The 22,473-nt window shown below is 37.0% G+C and overlaps 1 long non-coding RNA gene and 1 other non-coding gene across 2 annotated transcripts; one reads left to right on the top strand and one right to left on the bottom strand.

The window, feature by feature from the left end:
* Positions 1–7,117: 7,117 nt before the first annotated feature.
* LOC141671234 (uncharacterized) lies at positions 7,118–8,628 on the top strand. The gene is made up of 3 exons (XR_012555014.1): positions 7,118–7,253; positions 8,180–8,455; positions 8,612–8,628. It is a non-coding gene; the product is annotated as an uncharacterized LOC141671234 (long non-coding RNA).
* Positions 8,629–12,908: 4,280 nt separating this feature from the next.
* On the bottom strand, positions 12,909–13,016 carry LOC141675382 (small nucleolar RNA R71). The gene has a single exon (XR_012556038.1). It is a non-coding gene; the product is annotated as a small nucleolar RNA R71 (small nucleolar RNA).
* Positions 13,017–22,473: the final 9,457 nt, after the last annotated feature.

Here is a 22,473-nt window from a genome sequence, read left to right as displayed (position 1 = left end):
TTCAGTTTCACCTCATTCTTCTCCAACTTTTCCCTCAACATAGCTTCTATTTCACTTTCACACTTCAGCTTGTTCTTCAAATATTCAATTTCTTGTTTGACAGTTTCAAGCTCAACAAGTTGCAGTTCTAAATCTTGCTTCTCAATTTCAAGGTTCCCATTCAACTTTGACAGTCTACTCACTTCCTCGGTAGCTGCCACCATGCTTTTGCGGATATGAAACATCTCTACACTCATCTTTTCAATAGTTCCTTTATATTGGCTTGTATTTAAATCAATGGTAATTAGAGTTGGTACCTCAGATTTTGATGAGGATGATTCTCCTTGCTCAAGATCCAGAAGTGCATAATTTCTAAACTCTTCATTCTCATCTTCATCATCAGTGTCATCCCAACTTTTGCCTTCAGCAATGTAAGCCTTTCCTAGCTATTTCTTCAAGAGAGCATCATATTTTGCCTCCAATTCTAAATAATATTTATCCTTCTTTACCTTCTTAAGATTCCTGCACTCAGTATCAAAGTGACCCAATTCATCACAATTGAAGCACCTTATCTTTGATCTGTCAACAGATCCAGTCTTATAGCCACCTTTGCTAGCTGAGTTGTACTGAATCTTTGGTTTCCAATTGTTGCTATTTGAAGACTGTCCCTTGTTCTTGAAAAACCTAGGCTTTTTAACTCTCATGTTAGAGAATTTCCTAGCCAAGTAAGCTATAGATTGATTCATTTCATCTAGCTCAACAAGGGCGTAGAACTCTTCTTCCTCTAGCTCCAAAACAACTTGCTTTTGAGGTCCTTTGTTCTTTTGCTCAACAGCTTGAATAAATGAAACTTGAGCATCTTGTTCATCTTCACTTGCTTCACTGTCATTTACAACTAATTACAACTAAGGCACTGGAACCATCAACCACATGTCCTTGGTTTTCCTTTAATGACTTTCTTTGTAATATTTCAAGCTCATAAGTTTTCAAGATCCTATATAAAACTTCCAATATTATTCTTCTCAAGTCTCTTCCTTCTCTAATATCTGATATTTTATGTTCAAGGTGGTCAGGAAGAGCTAGCAAGAACTTTATCTTAATCTCCTCAGCTTCATAATACTTATCATGAAGCTGCAAGTCATTTATCAATTTGTTAAACCTTTCAAAAACTTCAGTAATTCCTTCTTTAGGCTTTTCCATGAAACCCTCATACTGAGACACCAGCATTCTCCTTTTATTTGATCTAACTTCCTCTGTACCCTTACACAGAATCTCAATCTTCTCCCTAATCTATTTGGTTGTGTCACAGTTGACAATATTGTTGTACATAACATTGTCCAGTGACTCTATCGGAATTAGTTACAAGCCACTATCCAAGGAGACTTTTTCCTTTTCAATTTCAGTGTATTTTGAGGGGTCTTTAGAGGCATAATGAGTTGGAATGACCATATCTCCATCAGTAGATTCATCAACCCTTTTCATGGGAGTAAAAGGGTCATTCTTGAGAATCTAAATATATAATGGGTTGGCCATCGTTATGAACAGCATCATCTTCTTTTTCCAAAGTGTATAGTTGATTTTATTAAAGGATGATATCTTGACACTGCTTATCTTTTGTGCACTTATACTTCCAAGATCTTGATCTGTTTACTTTCATATTAGCTCTGATACCACTTGTTACATAGTGAGTACAACGCAAATGGGGGTGAATGTGATTTCTTAATTTTAAGCCCTTTTAAAGTTTGGATATTGTGTGAACAAAGCAGTCTATAATTTGTAAAGATATTATGTTCAACATATATAAAATCACAAGCACAATATTTCAAAACTCACTTAATTTGTATTAATTAAGTTTGTCTTCCTACAAATTTTGTGTTCTTAAAAATATAAGAACTCGGCTTCTTCCTTGAGAAAATACAAGAAAATGTGAATCTGTTTGTTATACTAAACTAAGGACCAACGCATGCTTTATACACTAGCAGCACGGGTTTAGAAAACTTTCACTAAAATGTACTAAACTCTTTTCTAAAGAAAACTTTTTCTAAACCCAATCCTAGCTTAGCAAATATGTGCAGAATCTTGCAGGTCTGTGACCATCCTTTGTCTAGTTAATCTTGGCCCTTGATCTTGTATTCTCTCCAGCTACTTTGTAGACTTTTCAAATTAGTTGATAGATCGTTTGTTGACTGATAATCTTGAATCTTGAATTTGTTTGCATTCTGTATTTGAGAGGCGTGTCATGATCTCCAGTTTGTTCTATAGAGAAGTAATATCTCGATAAGTATAATGACTTATCGATTTCTATGAGTTCTCTATAAGTATATTTGTCGTGTCGAGGTCTCTTGATCTTTGCATGTTAAATGACTTGTCGATATGTCTGAGATCTCTACATGCATAATTGACTTGTCGATATCTCAGAGATCTCTATATACATTTTGACTTGCAATATCTATGATATCTCTAATGAGAAATTGACTTGCTGATACCTCCAATCTTCACATCTTCATTTGAATTGTCGATATCTCTGAGTTCTCTACATGCAGAAATGACTTGTCGATATCTCCAATCTTCACATCTTCATTTGACTTGTCGATATCTCTGAGACTTCTCTATAAGCCATTTTGGACTTCTCGATAAGTTATTCTAGATTTCTCAAATGACTTCTATATATTGCTTGATCTGCGACTTGTCGATATCTTGACTTAGAACATTTTTCATAAAATAGTTTTATTATTTCCAAGCTTCTTCACTTTTCTCCGAGGCATGTTCATGGCTTGATCTTCTTCCAGAGTTTATTCCTTAGCTTGAATCTTTTTATAGAAAAATACTCCAGTCTAATCTTCTAACCATTTTACAGACTCAGGTAATACAATACAAAACACAAAGTTGATTATCAAACAACTAAATCTTAGGGCTGTCAATGTTACTTAGTCTTATTATTATATAGGAATGTCTTGCACAACATAGCTTGTATGAAGCATCAATCCCTCTTATCTCTTCTAGCTCATCCAGATAGAGATTGATGTCTGAGAATTCTTTGATGTGATATATGAAGAGTTGATCCTCCTTATTGACTATGGGCTTTGGCTTGGAGATGGCTTTGAATTGAGGTGGGTTAGTCTTGATTCCTTTGTGTTTCCTTCTTGGAGTCTTCTTTTTAACTAGTATTGGAAGGTTTAGATCAAGCAAAGGTAAGCTACCCTAATATATTGGTTCATCCTCAGGTATAATTGGTTTACCATAGAAATTGACATCTGGACGAATCTTGAATTTAACTGGCTCCACAGTGGGCACAGTTGGTTGACTTGAGGTTGTAGATTGTGTTGACTCAGCTTCCATTTCTTCATCTTCAATAATCTTTCTCTTGGATCTAACCTTCCAGTACCCTTTTCCAGACTTCTTTGGTACTTGTTTTTCTTCAGATAAGGATTTCTCAGTTCCAGTTGAAGTTGCAGGCATTTCCAATTTTCTTTTTACTCCTTTAGTGGCCTGCTTTTTTCTTCTTTTCTGAGCTCCTAGTCTTCAATTTTCCTCATCTTTGGCTTCCCCAAACTGAGGGTGCCCAGTCATGATACATAGCATCTTTTCATATCTGTAAATTCTTGTTATTCTTTGCCTTAAGATGGTATCCTTGGTTGTTTTGAAATTGTAAATTGATGCACCCATCAGATTTTCTTCATCAGGTCTAGGAGGAGAGTAATCAACCAAGGTACTTTGTTGATATTGTGACACTTGCTTGTTTAGGCTTTAGCACCACAAAGTTCTTGAATTCATTCTTCATTGAAGATTCATCCTTCTCCTCTTTTCCTAGCTTCATTGATTCCAAACTAATTAGTTTCAACTGTGTGGAATGCCTCACAGATTTTTCTTGATTAGCAGTTAAACCAAATACTTTTGCAAACTTTTCATCAATCTATTTTCTCTATTCTTTTATCTTGAGATCAGCTGCTCCAAGATTTATTTGATCAATGTTGTCCAAGGCTGGAGGCTTTGAGTTAGTAATATATGGCACTATCACTTTGCTAACTTGAATGTGCACATCCTTCTCCCCCTTTTTGTTAGTATCAAGTAAAGCATGGTTTGAAGTTTGAGTAGCCATTAAACATTGAAGAAGTTGAGTCTGTGTTTCTTGACCTCCAGTATCTTGGCCACAAAATATTCAACTTTTGAGAGTCTTTCAGTAAGGGCCTCAACTTTCCTTGCCAAATTACTTTCTTTCCTGAGCTTGAGCTGCACTTCTCTCATAGTTGACTATGGAAGCTTCTGTTCAATCTTCTCATTCAACTCTTTCTTAACTGCCTCAACTGCATTCTTCATGTCATCCACATCTTGAGTCTGTTTGAGATTTTAAATTTTGTGAAGTTGGAAAGACTCAAGATGGGCTTCTAGCAGAACTTTGGTGTTGGCATCTGTAGTGGCTTATATGGTTGACTCTTCTAACTGATTAACTTGACATTATTGATGTGAAATGATGGTAGATGCAATCCTTATAGAGAATCCATTCTGGAGTTTGTGTAGAAGAACTAGGGCCTTCATCTCGCCCTAAGTTGGTGCCAGCTTCATCATCAAAATCATTTTCAAACTCAGAATCACCATGAGCTCCAAAGTTTGAGTCCACATCATCAATTGTAGGAGGTAGAAAGGACAAAGCATCTATATCCCTTTGCATAGATGTTGTTGTGTATACTAGATTGAGTGACCTTTCAGCCTCCTCATTGCCCTGAACAACCAATGTTTGATAGGTTGTAATAGGGTGAATAAATGTCTCAGCATCCAAGGAAATAGAATCTATAACAACTCTGTATTCTTGCTGATATAATCTTTTCCTTTCAGCCTCATTGACATTAATTAACTCACTTACAATGTTTTCCATCCTTATTTCTCCAGTACTTGCATTTCTCTCATAATCTCTCTTTTCTTGCATCAAGGGTTCCCCTTGGCTCACCACCCTCACACCCTCACCTTCACCATCTAAGGTGGGACTCCTCTCATTTTTTTTTCCATATTAGAAGAAATAGCATGCATGTCTTCACTCTTTTCCTCTCTTTTTGCCTGGGATCAGCCCAGCCTCTCACTCAATTCACTCCATTCCCTCAAGCCTAAGAGTGATTGGACAACTACTAAATTATCTGCACTTATAATAGATTTAGATATATCAAGTTGTGCAGTGACATTCAACAGATGTGAAATATCCGTTGAATATGTAGTTGGAATTATCAACGGATGACTGTTGTTAAGCACATCCGTTGAAACACAATCACTTCTCAACGGATGATGAATATCTATTAAGGAAGAAGAAATCATGGAATTATCTTTTAAGTTTTATTGCACAGACCCTTCAATAGTTTGAGAAAGAAATGGCAAGTGATCCAACAAATCTTTTATAAGATGATGATCACTTACTTGAGATTTTGGCTGTGACTCCATAATTATTGGAGCCACATCAATCTGACTTTGAGATGGCGCAATAACTGAGTATTTGACTGCAGTTGGCACTATGTGTGCACCCTGTGACTCCCCATAGATTTAGCCTTCACTACACCATAGATGGCCTATCGCAATAGTTTGATCAGTAGTGTTACAAATTAATGTTACATTAGCTATCCTCATCTTTGTCTACCGCAATATCGCATATTTGATGTTACCATAACCTTTCCAGCATGTTACTATAGATAGGAAGTGTTACACACTGCAACATGTTTAAACTTGTGTTACCATAGAGTATAAAGGAATAAAATATTATCCTTTTACAAAATATTTAAATATAAATAAAATATTTGAATTTAAATTAATTAATTTTGTAATACATTTAAGTAGTAATTTATAAATATAATTTTAATAAAATAAGTGAATAATTACATTTTTTTTAAATATTAAATCAATAATTTGGTTACAATATATAAAGATAATGATATTTTTAAAAGAAAAAAAATAAAATACAAAATTAGAGGAGAGTTTGACAAGCCGGGTAAAATTTGGGAAAGCGGCAATTTTTTGCACACAGGAGGTAGGTTAAATTTTTTGAACCAAGTCAAAAAGCCAAACTATTATCAACAGTCTTATTCTTTATCTCTCAGTTCATTCTCTCTCTCTCTCTCATCGCTCTCTCCGCCATTCTCTACATTTTTCTCTGGTTTGAGAGTATTATAAATCGATTTGTATTCAATATAAAGCCAATCGTTCACAGATTGATGGATATGGGGCTGTTTGAACGAATTCGAGATTTAGACCAAATTAGGGTTTTTTTTGAATTGGGGGTTTTAGTTGGTTTTATCTCTTTGTTTCAGGGTTAGTTTGGTTTATTTTGGTTCTAACTAAATTTCTAAGCTTAGGCTTATCTTGCACTTCTACATTAAGATACTCATCTTTTGTATCCCTCTCTCTAGTTTTATGTGATGTTTTGTGGTTAGTAATGTCGATAAGAGTAGGGGGACACCGATATAATGATATTAGTGTGTAATTGCAATTGTTTCCGATATACTTGCATTTTATTTTGTGATATGTGATGTTTTGTTGTTAGTAATGTAGATAAATTGGGGGAATAACAGAATGCTTGAAGTGGTGTGTAGCATTGCCCTAATTTTAGAAATTCGGTTATTTCAGATGGGTTTGGTACTTGAGCCTGTACTATATGTTAGTAATGTCGTTAATAATGAGGAATAACTAAATAATTAAAAGTGTGGCGAATTGTGGTATATACATATATATGTTAAGTGTGAATAATATAAAGACTGTGAATTTATCGAGTTCAATTTATTGCTTTAAGTTGTTGTATATATACATATATGTTTGTTGTGAATTTATCGGTGTTTGTTTTCTCAAAGACATACTACAGGAACAGGGTTGTAGTAACCCCTCGCGAACCGGACTGTGTCCCTGCACAGTTTAGTTTTGTGACCATTGATAAGTTTAGCATTTTAGATGCAGTGCTCCTGGTGATTATTCAGTCTCCTCCCGGTTATCAGTTATCTTCAGTTATCAAAATTTTGTTTGGCGCTTTACAATAATGATAGTTATATCTTAATCATTGCTTATTGCTTTACAATATGTTGGAAGTATGCATTTTGTTCGCAGTACTCATGATTGATATGAGATTTGTTTTATTGAATTATGTTACTAAGCCAGTAATATATTGACAGATTAATCCCCTTGCCGAGACTTCAGATTACAAGTTGGTAGATGCGGATACCAAACTGAACTTTGATGACAATGCTTACTTCTGGCAGAAGAAGATTTTTGCTCTTCGTGATCCATCTCAGGAAGATCCCCGTGAGGTATAGTGTTAACATTCCCTTGAACATATGTTATTCACTTCTTTATGTCATTAAAGTTTACGGTATATGTTTTTAAATCGTGTTCCTATACTTGTTACCGTCATTAATATTTTGTTAGCTAAGTTGGCTGAAGTATTATTTCAATATGAATGGTAATTTGACCTTTATGGTGATGTTCCTACTTCAGTGTTTTACTTGTAACAATTAATTTTTATAAGACAGACTTCTATTAGAGAAAGCTTTCACGCTTGAATTTGAATTTATAGTCTTAAGAAATGACATAATATTTGTAAATTGCTGTATGCTTACAAGAACTTTGGATAATATTAAGTTTTTCTGAATTTTTAGTTAGCACCTTTGCTGGTATCTCTATAGACTATAGGTAAGAGAGGGATGCACATTACGAGAAAGAAATAAGAATTAAAAATAAAATGGTGAAAATTTTCTGCTAGGTAACATAATCTTTGTAAATAATGAAGCTAGTTACTAAAAATATAGGTTTTTTAGCAGGAACCACAAATGAGATCTATGACTACTATTAAAATCTGTTACATCGATAATTGAATGTTATCAAATTTTATTGTTTATTTGAATAGTCAATTGGTTTGCTTCTATGTTTAGTCAATGCGGAAACTTGAGGATTGTTCTAATGTTTCTGTTAACAGTTTATTATGATATTTTAGCGGTACTCTAAATCTACAGGAGAGTGAAACTTCTAATATATATACATGTATTTGATAATATAATTTGGATATTCATCTTATTTTGATATACATCAGGTACTACTGTTGCTATTTGGAGAATACCAGATGCAAATCTCTTCTTATTTTTTTAGGTCCATAGCACCTGTATAGCAAATCATTTATTTCCTTTAAGAAAACCCTTTTCTTTACTTGATTTTTGTGTATTGTTTCACACTTTTGTAGACGGAAGTTTAATCTTTGATAAACTTGGGAGACGGCCTTTATTACTTGGAGGTGTTTCCGGAATGGTAAGGTCATATATTTATTAAAAAAGTACAACTAGTCATAACTTCTTTATATCATTGTCAGCTTTAACGAACAGTAACGAGGCTGTTTCATAACATTTTTTCTGTGCTGCATGTAATCTCTTTATTTCTTCTGGGATTGTAATATACTTTTCTGGATAATACACCTGATGTGGCTATAGGCGGGCTGCTGTTTTATGTTGGATGTTATCAGGTGCATGCAATTTTTTTGTTTGTTTATATATTCATATTTGTCCCTCGAGACTTTAGTATATTAAATTTCTTAATTTAAAGTAATCCATCCAGTTGCAACTTGCAACACGTGAATATTATATGAAGCCTCATAACATGATGTGTGCTCTGCTTTTAGATGAAGCAACTAGGCACGTGATGTCAAATTCGAGAGAATTGTTCAAGAAGCATTAGACAGGTTAATGATTAATAGAACAACTGTCATTGTGGCACATCGCTAAAGCACAGTTAAAAATGTTGATTTGATTGCAGTGATTCATTGTGGAAAGATGGTTGAAAAAGGTATATCCTGGAACAGTCATGAAGCTTGTTCAATTTTTTATTTTATGCTACACATGATTGAGGCTGCCTTAGAAGCTAGGTGTCTTTGTCTTAACCATCTTCTTCAACTCTTGTTATTAAAGTAGAAGTATCCATTATCTAACTTATGATCAGAAGATTATCACATCTATTAACTAAACATGCTTTGCAGTACTTAATAATTAATGTTTAGTGTGTGACTCTTAGTCATTGTGTTTTATTCTCAGTAGATTGCTTTTACTAATTACTTGTTTAATTTTGATTCAGTGACTTGGTGAGATGTACAAGAGGAAGATGAACAAATATCTTGAGGTGTCTAAGCTCCTCGCTAAAGAGAAACCCTTGCAAGACCAAGACAAGCTGGAGATGACACCCAAGAGCGCACACGAAAATTTTGCTTAACCTCTGTCCATTTACCCATGTAGTTTTTGAATTAATACCAAAACTGTGTTCTCATTTTTGTTCATTTTTATTCTCATTTTTGTTTATTTGGTTGACTTGGATGAAAAACAGATTTTAATGGCATGTTGAATTTACAAACCATTCCTGTCAATTTTTTTTTGAGAAATATGTTATACTAGGTACTTAAAATGTTACAAACAAATTGGTATAATACAAAACATTAATGTTATAATATGTATCAAATGTAACATTAAAGTATGTCTATAGTATCACATTATGTATGTGGGCCCCACTGGTGGGCCCCATCTTTTTTGAAAATTCTAAGTCCAAAGGTAACATACATATTGTGATACTATAGACATAGATTGATGTTACCTTTGACAGCTATTGTAACACAAATGTGAACGTTACACCAGGGCAAAAGTAATGTTACCTTAGGGGCCAAAGGTAACTCGAAAAAAAGCAACTTACTTTTTATGTTACCTTAGGGCATTTTCTGGCTATGGTAACATTTTTTTGGGCCTGTTGTAACATTTTCTTGGTGTTGCTATAGGCCATTTATGGTGTAGTGCTTCTTCTTTCTTATATAAGTTTGTGTTTGGTCAGTGTCCCTACCCCTCTTGTTCTGTGCTCTTAAAGGAGAGCTTGTTTTAATAGTTGCACCCTTTTGGGAGGATGCAACTAGAAATGAGGTTATTTCCTTTTGAACAACAACAGTCTTTTGGGAGACTGTAGTGTGGCTGATTTGGGTGAGACTAATCTCATACACCTTATCATTGGGACTTCTTTAATTTTCACCCCTTCCCTCACCATGCTTACTACCCTGTACACTACCCTCAAGGATTGTGGTAGTTTTTACAACTGATGTCTTTTGAGAGACGCTAGAGGTTGGTTTCTTAGACTTTGGTTTTGAAGATTTTGGTTTAGTGGCTTGGTTAGGCATCTGTTTGGTCACTGTCACAGATGTCATTGCCATAGTTGAAGTCAAAAAAACTGTAGGTTGGGAAGAGATATGGGAGAAATATTTACCTCACTTACCTGAGGTGCCTCAATGATTGGAAGATAGTTGAGGGGCACCTCACTATTGAGATTTTTCCTATTTAACTCGGCAAGCACTCTCTTCTCTTGCACCCAATAACAAGCTTATTGTTTGGGTTCTCAATCACAAGATCCTCAGAAATATGGTTAGCTATCATCATTAAAAATCTAGCATAATACACATTCCTAGGTCTATTCTGAATGTCTCTTAACTTTACCCTATTTCTAGCATGACATGATTGCTAAAATTAAAATATTTATCAGATAAGAGCATATAAAACATGTTAACCAAGAAAGAAGTTATGGCATCAAAATTATTAATTTTCCATAAAATACCTTAATGAAAGCATCACACATAAAACTCCATTCTTTTCCAAGGCCCCTCCTCTTAATATTACCTAAACTAGCAGTATCAAGAGAATAGCCCATAGAATTAAGTAAGTTAACCACATCAGTGTCAGTGTGTGGAACATTTGTGTTATTTTCAGGTAATTTAAAACAAGAATGAATAGCATCGTAGTTAACATATTAGTTTGTACCTTTGAGAGTAAAGGTAATAGTTAAGTTTTTGGAATCAAACACAGAAGTGAAAAGTGGCATTTTATACCACTTAGAGCGTCTCATAACGGCTTGAATTGGTATCTTGAACTCAAGTATTTTGTGTATTTGATGCATTTTCTAATGTTTTTGCATTTCAGGGTATAACTTGCTTAGATAGATGGTTTTCATCAAATAAAGCTTAAGGAAGTGCTTGGAATCATTCTAGAGGTGATGAGTGAAGAAATCAGCAAAAAGAGAAGCAAAATAAAGTATTTTCCAGAAGGGTAGCAGGCTGCCGCGTGCCAGAAGCAGGCGGCCGCGGGCTAGCAGGCGGCCGCGTGGAGGCAACAGGCGGCCGCGTGGAGGCAACAGGCGACCGCCTGTGTGCGGAAATTTAGAATCTGGATTTTATTAATTCTAGTACAATTGGGCTTCTGTTGGCGCTGGTTCTCTTGGGCTATTATATAAATCTTATGGGAAGACGTTTTCTCCATCAAGAGCAAAGGCAAGAAGATTGAGAAGACCGTTTTAGCACGCAACAACAAAGAAGAGGAAGCATACGTTTATCTTGTGATGCTTTTAATTAGTTGTAACAGTGGATGCTAGTTTTCTTTATACTTTGAACCTTAATACTGTTGTGACGTACTTTATTATTTATTAAGTATTTTTATTAATTAGCCTTATATCGTTGTGTTATTATCATGTTTTCTTATGAACCCATGGTGACGATGAGTTCTATTATGGGCTAATCGTGATCATGGGATCCTAGCGGATTTATTATGGAATTCTTTAGTTAATTGTTTAATACCTTGGTATGTGGTGATTGTATGATATCTAGTATAGGTTGTGCTTATTCGTCTTATATGCGTCACGAACATGTAAGATAGCCTGTTAATCTCTTGTGAAGCGACAGTGAATCTTGAGATTTAGAACTTGCCATGCTAGCTTAGGTTCATGTATTGTATGCATGATTAGTGGGTAACTCTAACCGTTTTACTTGCCCTATGTAATCATCATGAATAACTTGTGCTTAAATCGTTATGTTGTCAAATTCTGTAGATTATAGGGTCTCAACATAATTGATGCCTATTCAACTTCTATCTTAATTGTGGATGCTTGGTAGAATGGTATTCGTACAACGAAAGTTGGCGTTTATCAGTTTCGTGTTGTTCGATTAATATCATCACCATTACATGCTAAGGTTAATAACAATAACTATTGAATGAAGTAGTAATGAAGTTAGGATCTCATGTGTGTTTAATATTGTTAATTCAAGTGTTTAATTCTCGTAGTAATTATTAGTTAATCAACCTTAATTGTTATTGTCTTGGCATTGAAGAATAATCATACATTGGTGAATAAGTGTTAATTAAATATAATTAATCAGAATCTTTATGGGAACGAACTAGAAATCATTCTATATGAACGCGTATACTTGAGTGAATTATTTAGCGCATGCTTTGTGCCTAACAAGTTTTTGGCGACGCTGCCGGGGACTCGGTGTTAATTTGTTTAGTTTATGTACTTGCCAGCAGTGGTCATTAGGATTCATTGATTAAGACTTGTTACTTACTGCTTCCGGTTGTGTTTCAGGTACTCTAGCGAGCGTTTATGGAAACACGTTCTCGCACTCGCAAGAGAAATCTGGATAAAGCTAAGGAGACAGATAAAACTCTTGACTTTCCGGAGAAGATAGTTTTTGAAGATTAGGATAAAGAGGGTGAAAAGAAAGAACCTGAAATAATGGGTGATCGTCTAGCTCAAGCTGATCCAGCTCTTATGGACTTTTCTCGGCCTAAAATTGATGACATTCAGTATAGCATCATTCATCCGGCTATTCAGGCCAATACTTTTGAAATCAAGTCGGGCACTATTCAGATGGTGCAGAATTTTGTTTCTTTCGGAGGGGCTGCGACTGAAGATCCCAACATGCATATGAGGAATTTTGTCGAGATCTGTAGTACTTTCAAATATAATGGTGTCACTGATGAGGCTATCAAGCTGAGGCTTTTCCCATTCTCTCTGAGGGACAAAGCTAAGGACTGGTTACATTCTTTACCAGCTGGGTCCATCACTACTTGGGAAGATCTTGCACAAAAGTTTCTGGTGAATTTCTATCCAATGTCAAAAACTGCAGCTATGAGGAGTTCTCTTACTTAGTTTATTCAGCAACCAGGAGAATCTATGTGCGAAGCTTGGGAGCGTTACAAGGAGATGTTGAGAAAGTGTCCCCATCATAGGATGCCTGACTAGATGGTGATCACTAGTTTCTACAATGGTTTGGGGGTCCAATCTCGACCCATGCTCGATGCAGCTTCTGGAGGCACCTTGTGGGCCAAAAGCTATACTGAGGCCTATAATCTCATTGAAACTATGGCTGCAAACGAGTATCAAAACCCAACTCAAAGGATGATGCATGGGAAAGTAGCAGGTATTCTGGAAGTTGATGCAGCTACCACTATTGCACCACAGCTCACGGCGCTGACTATGAAGGTCAATTCTTTAACCAACTATGGCGTAAATCAATTATCTAGTGTCTGTGAGCTTTGTGCAGGCTCTCATGATACGGGTCAATATTCTCTTGTTAATGAATCTGTTCAGTATGTGAACAATTTCCAGAAACCGCAGCAGCCTGTGCCCGCTACTTATCATCCTAATAACATAAATCATCCCAATTTCAGTTGGAGCAATAATCTGAATGATGTTCAGCAGTCATATCAACAAGCTACAAATAAACAGTTTAATCCACCTGGATTCCAGAAACCTCAGCAATTTGCTCAAAGGCAACCATATCCTCAACAAGGAGGTGCTGCTCCATCTTCTAGTGCTGATTTCGAGGAGTTAAAGCTGTTGTGCAAAAGTCAGGCTGGTTCTATCAAGACCTTCGAAAATCAAATTGGACAAATAGCCAATATTTTGCTCAATCGTCAACCTGGCACACTTCCCAGCGATACTGAAGTGCCAGGCAGGAAGGAAGCTAAAGAGAAAGTCAAAGTTGTCACCTTAAGGTCTGGAAAAGTTGCTGATGTGAAAAAAGCAAAAGATGTAGAAGTTGAAGTTATAGATGAAGAAGAAATGCAAAAGGAGAAAGAGGGGGAACCAAAGAAGACCACTGTTGAACACACTCTGCCTGATACATGGGAGAAACAGCTCTATCCTCCACCACCTTTTCCTAAGCGATTGCAAAAACAAAAGTTGGATAAGCAATTTGGTAAGTTTCTGGAGGTGTTCAAGAAACTTCACATCAACATACCTTTCGCTGAGGCTCTTGAGCAAATCCTAGTTATGCGAAATTCATGAAAGGTATTCTTTCAAGGAAGGTGAAACTGGATGATCTTGATATCGTTACTCTGACGGAAGAGTGCAGTGTCGTGCTGTAACAAAAGTTACCTCCAAAGCTTAAGGATCCAAGTAGCTTCACCATTCCTTGCACCATTGGCAAGTTGTCATTTGACAAGTGCCTTTGCAATTTGGGAGCAAGCATCAATCTGATGTCGTTGTCTATCTTCAAAAAGCTGAATTTTCCTGATCTAAAGCCCACCTACATGTCTCTACAATTGGATGATCGTTCGATTACATACCCACGAGGCATCATGGAGGACATGCTAGTAATGGTGGACAAGCTCATCTTTCCTACAGATTTTGTCATTCTGGATTTCGAGGAAGATAAGAAGATTCCCATAATCTTGGGAAGACCTTTCTTGGCTAAAGGCCGTACCTTGATAGATGTGCAAAAAGGTGAACTCACTATGAGGGTGCAAGATCAAGATATGACATTTAATGTGTTCAATGTGATGAAATTTCCTATGAAAGATGAGGAGTGCTTCAAGGTGGATTTGGTCGATTCTGCAGTAACTTTAGAACTTGATCATGTGCTAGGTCTGATGCCTTAGAAAAAGCCTTATTGGGGGATTTTGACAGTGAAGATGATGAAGGCAATGAGCAGTTACAATATCTGAATGTTTCTCCTTGGATACGGAAGTTAGACATGCCATTTAAATCTCTTAGAAATACTGATCTCAAGAATGCTGAGGGAAAGCTCAAACCATCTATTGAGGAATCACCTACTTTGGAGCTTAAACCACTTCCTGAACACTTGAGGTATGCTTTTTTAGGTGATGCATCTACTTTGCCTGTTATTATTGCATTTGACCTTTCAGGTAGTGATGAGGACAAGCTCTTGAGGATTCTGAGAGAATTCAAATTGGCCATCGGATGGACTATAGCAGATATAAAAGGGATCAGCCCTTCGTACTGCATGCATAAAATTCTGCTAGAGGAAGGTAGCAAGCCGACTATTGAGAAACAACGAAGGCTTAATCCTATCATGAAATAAGTGGTGAAGAAAGAAATTCTAAAATGGCTGGATGCAGGAATCATATATCCTATTTCTGACAGTTCTTGGGTGAGCCTCGTGCAATGTGTACCTAAGAAAGGAAGTATTATTGTGGTAGCAAATGAGAAGAACGAGCTCATCCCCTCTCGAACAGTCAAATGATGGAGGGTATGCATGGACTACAGGAAGTTGAATAAAGCCACGAGGAAGGATCACTTCCCTCTTCTATTCATTGATCAGATGCTTGACAGGTTGGCTGGTCATGAGTATTATTGTCTTCTGGATGGCTATTCGGGCTACAATTAGATTTGCATTACACCAGAAGATCAAGAGAAGACTACTTTCACTTGTCCATTTGGCACGTTTGCTTTTTGCAGAGTTTCTTTTGGCTTATGTGGTGCACCAACCACTTTTCAGATATGCATGATGGCCATATTCTCTGATATAATTGGAAATAATGTCGAAGTGTTCATGGACAACTTCTCCGTCTTTGGACATTCGTATGATGAATGCTTGAATAATCTCCGTTTGGTGCTCAAAAGGTGTGTTGAGACCAATCTAGTGCTCAATTAGGAAAAATGTCACTTCATGGTGCAACAAGGCATCATTCTTGGGCATAAGGTCTCTAATAAAGATTTTGAGGTGGATAAAGCCAAGGTGGGCGTCATTAAAAATCTTCCGCCACCTAATTCTGTGAAAGGAATCCGTAGTTTTCTTGGTCATGCGGGTTTTTATCGGTGTTTTATCAAGGACTTCTCTAAGATATCTAAGCCGTTGTACAACTTGCTCGAGAAAGATGTGCCTTTCAAATTTGATGAAGAATGCTTGGCAGCATTCGAGACTCTCAAGAAGAGTTTAATCACCGCACTAGTTATTACGACACATGATTGGAGAGAACCTTTTGAGATGATGTGTGATGCAAGTGATTATGCAGTGGGAGCAGTTCTTGGGCAACGAAAGACTAATATCTTTCATGTGGTCTACTATGCTAGTAAGACGCTAAATGGAGCCCAACTGAACTACACCACTACTGAGAAGGAGCTCTTGGCTATAGTTTTTAGTTTCGAAAAATTTCGATCTTATCTACTTGTGACAAAGGTGACAGTGTTCACTGATCATATTACCATCCGCTATCTGGTCTCAAAGAAGGATTCGAAGCCTAGACTTATTCGTTGGGTTCTCTTACTACAGGAATTCGAGTTAGAGATCAAGGATCAAAAAGGTACTGAAAATCAAGTAGCTGACCATCTCTCTATATTGGAGAATCCCGATTCTACTTCACATGATAAGACATTGATCAACGAATCTTTACCGGATGAGCAGTTGTTCGCAATTCAAGAGGAAGAGCCATGGTTCGCAGACATTGTGAACTATCTTATTAGCAATATAATGCCTCCTAATATGAATGTGGCTCAAAAGAAGAAGTTTCTGCATGAGGTGAAGTGGTACATGTGGGATGAACCAGATTTGTTTCGACAAGGAGCTAACCAGATCATCAGGAGATGTATCCTATTCTGTGAGACGGAAGGGATATTACGAGACTTTCATTCCACAGTTTATGGTGGACATTATGGTGTTAAAAAGACAGCAACTCGCATTCTTCAAGCAGGTTTTTTCTGGCCTATATTGTTTAAGGATGCACATCAGTTCGTTTTAAGGTGTGATCGTTGCCAATGATTTGGGAATCTTTCCAGAAAGGATGAGATGCCTTTAAATGTGCTACTTGAAGTTGAGGTCTTCGATGTTTGGGGAATCGATTTCATGGGACCATTTATCTCATCCTGCAATAATCAGTACATCTTGCTGGCAGTCGATTATGTCTCGAAATGGGTAGAAGTCAAAGCTCTACCGACTAATGATGCACAGGTAGTGTTGAGTTTTCTTTATAAGCAGATATTCACAAGGTTTGGAATGCCATGAGTTATCATAAGTGATGAAGGGTCATATTTCTGCAATCGTACGTTCACTTCTATGATGCAACACTACAATGTGAATCATCGCATTGCTACTGCCTATCATCCGTAAACTAATGGTCAAGCTGAAGTGTCTAATAGAGAAATCAAGCGCATTCTAGAGAAAGTCGTTTGTCCGTCAAGGAAAGATTGGTTTTAAAGCTCGATGAAGTTGTGTGGGCTTATAGAACTGCATATAAGACTCCACTTGGGATGTCCCCGTTTCAACTTGTCTATGGTAAGGGATGTCATTTACTTGCGGAGCTTGAGCATAAGGCTTATTGGGCATTGAAGAAGTTAAACCTTGATCTAGATGCAGCTGGGAAGAAGCGAATGCTTCAGTTAAATGAACTTGATGAATTTTGACTTCAAGCGTACGAAAACAACAAAATGTACAAGGAAAAGGTAAAAAGGTGGCATGAAAGGAAGCTATCTCCTAAGTCATTCGTGCTGGGGCAACAAGTTCTTCTATTCAACTCTCGTCTCCGACTTTTTCCTGGAAAGTTGAAATCAAGGTGGTCTGGACCATTTATCGTCAAAACTGTGTTTCCACATGGAGCGGTGGAGATTTTTGAGAACGATCCGAGTCAAGCATTCAAAGTAAATGGTCAGAGATTGAAGCACTATTATGGGGATACGGCAAACCGTGAAGTGGTTAGTGCCGTTTTATTGTCAACTTGATCGCATAACTCCACGTCAAGCTAATGACGTAAAAGAAGCGCTTCTTGAGAGGCAACCCAAGATATGAGACTATAGGACACCTTAGAATATAGTACTTTATCCAAAAAACCCAAAAAAATCAAAAAAAGTTTGCAGAAAAAAAAATTACAGAAGCCTAGCAGGCGCCCGCATGCTAGGAGCAGGCGACCACGTGCTAGCAGGCGCCCGTGTGCTGGTGCCAGGCGGTCGCGTGCATTCCTGACTGTTGAAAAATCGTTTTTCAGCCTAAAAAAACAAAACAAAACAAAAAAATTAAAATAATTCACAAGAAAATAACCCATTAACCCATGATTTCCCTACATACCTTGCCACAATCCCCACTCCTAATCAAATTCTAACCCTAATTTTGCCCTATAAATATATACAACCTCTCCATATACATCCCACACACTTTTACTCTATAAAATCTCTCCTACACACCAAACACAAACTCTCCAACTCTTATTCTCAGTTCTCATGGCCCCAAAGAGATCACGAACTGTGGGTAGCAACAGCACCAATCCGACTCCTACTGATTCTTCGAGGAATATTGATGCGAGGCCCCGATTGTTGGATGGGGCTACGGAAGAAGAGTTCACCAAGCTTCTGACTAAGCCTATTATGAGGGAGAGGGGGTTCTTGCCATCAGGAAGGGATGGTGAGTTGCTACCGATAATTGCTGAGAAGGGATGGATTACATTCTACGAGTCACCTGAGGCGGTACCGATGAGTATCATTCGCGAGTTCTATGCAAACGCCAAGGCCGATAAGAATGGGTTTTCTGTTGTTCGTGGGCTTACTGTTGATTATCATCCCGCGGCGATTCGCCGGGTGATTGGACAGCGACAAAGGAAACCACAAGAGGAGCATTGGAATGCAAATGCCCCTGAGGACTTTGATTTGGACTTGATTATTGCTACTCTCTGTCAGCCGGCCACAGTGTGGAAGTTCAAAAGGGGATTCAATGATTATCATAGTTTTCCTGTTGTCGTGATGAACAGGTATGCGCGTTCTTGGAATGTGTTTATATGTGCTAATATTCTTCCTTCTTTGCATGCACATGAGGTTACAGTGGAGAGGACGAGGTTGTTATGGGGAATTCTGAATGATAAATATTATGTGGACCTTGGTGAGTATATCTACCAAGGGATTTTGAAGTTTTTGAGGGGGAAATCGCAATACTTTATCCCGTATGCCTCTAATGTCACGAAGCTTTGCAAGGCAGTTGGAGTCCAGTGGCCCTCTTACGTGCAGTTGCGATGCAGGAGTGGACGGGTGGAGAGCCCGAGTCACATGGTTTGGGGTATCAGCTTCCAGGAGGAGTTCCAGCAGCTGGTGCTACCATGGCTAGGCCCAGTCAGGCTCCGGGAGAGGCAGGCTCTTCGAGAGCTCAGAGAGGAGATGGCTCGGGATTGGCTGATGTCCAGTACAGGAGGCTTTCAAGGAGGATGGATGCGATGTATGAGTCACAGAGTCAGTTTGCGGAGGAGCTCACCCAAACACTTGGGATTGCTTTTAAAGGCCTTCAAGCTAATATCCAGTGGCCCATTTTTGGTGAGGATTCTGCTTATCCACCTTCTGACACTCCACCCTCTGTGGGTGATGATGATGATTCGTCTGAGTAGGTAAACCCTGTGTTCCTTTCTATTACCTTCACTAGGGACAGTGAAGATTTTAAGTTTGGGGGTAGTAGTTAAGGAACATATTTGTGTGTGTGTCATGTAGTTGCATTTTTATGTTAGTTTAGCTTATATAGTTGCATATTTTTGCCATATAGTTTTTTTAAGGATTTATAGCTTTATTTATCATGTCATATAGCTCATGCATATACCATGATCCATTTATGTTGCTTTACCGATTAATATGTGATATTGATGCGAGTGTAGTGATAGCGTTAGATTGATATTGAATCTTTTTAGGTTGACGTGCATGCTAGAAACACTTGTAATTTCACTAAGCCTTAGAGTATGCTTAAGGACTAGATTGTTGTCATGGTTTGATGGTTTTTGAGGTTAATCTATTGCTTATACTTAGAATCCATGCTAGGCTCTTAATGATAAAAGATATGAAAAGATAAAAATTAGAGGAAAAAAAATTGGAATTCATTGCTAGTTGTGGCTAGGCGTCAAATGGCTAGTAGCCAGCTTGTATTGTATACGAGTAGTCTAGGGTTAAGCAAGATGGAGCGAAACGCACTTGCTCAGAAATTGAAAAAAAAAAGAGAAAAAAAGAAAAAAAAGAAAAAGAAAAAAAATATGGTTTAATGCACAATTGATCACGAGTGGGCTCTTTGGTATTCGATTTATTAAGTTCTTAGGGGACTTTGTGCCTAGTGACCTTAGGCTTTTATAGTCTGGGATCCGCTAACCTAACGCTCGCTAAATGGGTTCCATTGCATAAGTCTTTTGTGGACCTCACTCATTGCACGATCAAATAAGTATTTGTTTTATGTGTTGAATAAAAGCATGATTCCGTAATAAATTCCAATAATCTTGAAGTGTTATAAGTCATTTTGTGTCTAGAATATATTCTCTGTATAAGCTTGTGATTGCCTTGAGGATAATTAAGTTATAGTGAGTGATCTAGTTTCGAAGCATATCTGTTAAGCATTCGCACACACCACGTTTCTAGTTGTATGTTAGCTTGCGTGATTTAATTGATCTTTAGTCGCCTAATTGCATTTATTGATATGTCATGTGTTGGTTAGTTTAGTCATCGCGAGGGGATCGCTGCATTCATATAAGTTGCATTCATGCATGTTTTATTCTAAGTTTGAGTCTGTGATGCTTGAGGACAAGCATCGATTTAAGTTTGGGGGTGTGATAAGTGGCATTTTATACCACTTAGAGCATCTCATAACGGCTTGAATTGGTGTCTTGAACTCAAGTATTTTGTGTATTTGACGCATTTTCTAGTCTTTTTGCATTTCACGGTATAACTTGCTTAGATAGATGGTTTTCATCAAATAAAGCTTAAGAAAGTGCTTGGAATCATTCTAGGGGTGATGAGAGAAGACATTAGCAAAAACAGAAGTAAAATAAAGTATTTTCCAGAAGTGTAGCAGGCGCCGCGCGCCAGAAGCAGGCGACCGCGTGCTAGCAAGCGGCAGTATGGAGGCAGCAGGCGACCGCCTATATGCGGAAATTTAGAATCTGGATTTTATTAATTCTAGTACAATTGGGCTTCTATTGGGGCTGGTTCTCTTGGGCTATTATATAAACTTTATGGGAAGACGTTTTCTCCATCAAGAGCAAGGGCAAGAAGATTGAGAAGACCGTTTTAGCACACAACAATGAAGAAGAGGAAGCATATGTTTATCTTGTGATTCTTTTAATTCATTGTAACAGTGGATGCTAGTTTTCTTTATGCTATGAACCTTAATACTCTTGTGACGTACGTCATTATTTATTAAGTATTTTTATTAGCCTTATATCGTTGTGTTATTATCATGCTTTCATATGAACCCATGGTGACGATGAGTTCTATTATGGGCTAATCGTGATCATGGGATCCTAGCGGATTTACTATAGAATTCTTTAGTTAATTGTTTAATACCTTGGTATATGGTAATTGTATGATATCTAGTATAGGTTGTGCTTATTTGTCTTATATGTGTCGTAAACATGTAAGATAGCCTGTTAATCTCTTGTAAAGCGACAGTGAATCTTGAGATTTAGAACTTGTCATGCTAGCATAGGTGCATGTATTGTATGTATGATTAGTGGGTAACTATAACCGTTTTACTTTTCCTGTGTAATCATTATGAATAACTTGCACTTAAATCGTTATATTGTCAAATTCTGTAGACATATAGGGTCTCAACATAATTGATGCCTATTCAACTTCTATCCTAATTATAGATGCTTGGTAGAATGGTATTCGTACAACGAAAGTTGGCGTTTATCAGTTTCGTGTTGTTCGATTAATATCATCACCATTACATGCTAAGGTTAATAACAATAACTATTGAATGAAGTAGTAATGAAGTTAGGATCTCATGTGTGTTTAATATTGTTAATTCAAGTGTTTAATTGTCGTAGTAATTATTAGTTAACTAACCTTAATTGTTATTATCTTGGCATTGAAAAATAATCATACATTGGTGAGTAAGTGTTAATTAAATATAATTAATCAGAGTCTATGTGGGAACGAACTACAAATCATTATATATTACTTGTGAACGCGTATACTTGCGTGAATTATTTAGCTCATGCTTTGTGCCTAACAAGAAGATGTCTATACCTCTTCTACAACTTCACAGTAAATTGTTGGTGACTCGAGCATGGCATACTTCAATTTGCAGTTGCTAATGAAGTCCATCATTTGGTGATAGTCCACATGAACAGCGCTTCTATCCACCAAAGCCATGAAGTTATTCTTCTCATAGACAAACACAGATTGAGACATAATTTTAACAACATGTGACATTTTTTCTAGCTTTTGGAGTTACAGAGAGAAAATGGGTTTCGGAGATGAGGAGAGAAAATTGCCTTGTGAATTTAGAGAAAGGTAAAAGTGATATCTGTAATTGAAATAGGCTTTTATACTTTCTCTAGAAAAATAAAAATAAATGATAATATTAAATCCCAATGATAATTGCCAAAAATAACCGTTTAAAATAAAGTAAATTGTAGAAATTCTAAAACTAATCTACCAATGTATAATTACAGACTTGTAAGTATATTTTGATGGATAAAGATTTGGATTCAACGG

Source organism: Apium graveolens, chromosome 7, assembly GCF_009905375.1.
Source record: "Apium graveolens cultivar Ventura chromosome 7, ASM990537v1, whole genome shotgun sequence".
In the NCBI taxonomy this organism is placed as follows: Eukaryota; Viridiplantae; Streptophyta; class Magnoliopsida; order Apiales; family Apiaceae; genus Apium; species Apium graveolens.
Note: the sequence above shows the minus strand (reverse complement) of the source record. Positions and strands in the feature narration are given on the sequence as shown.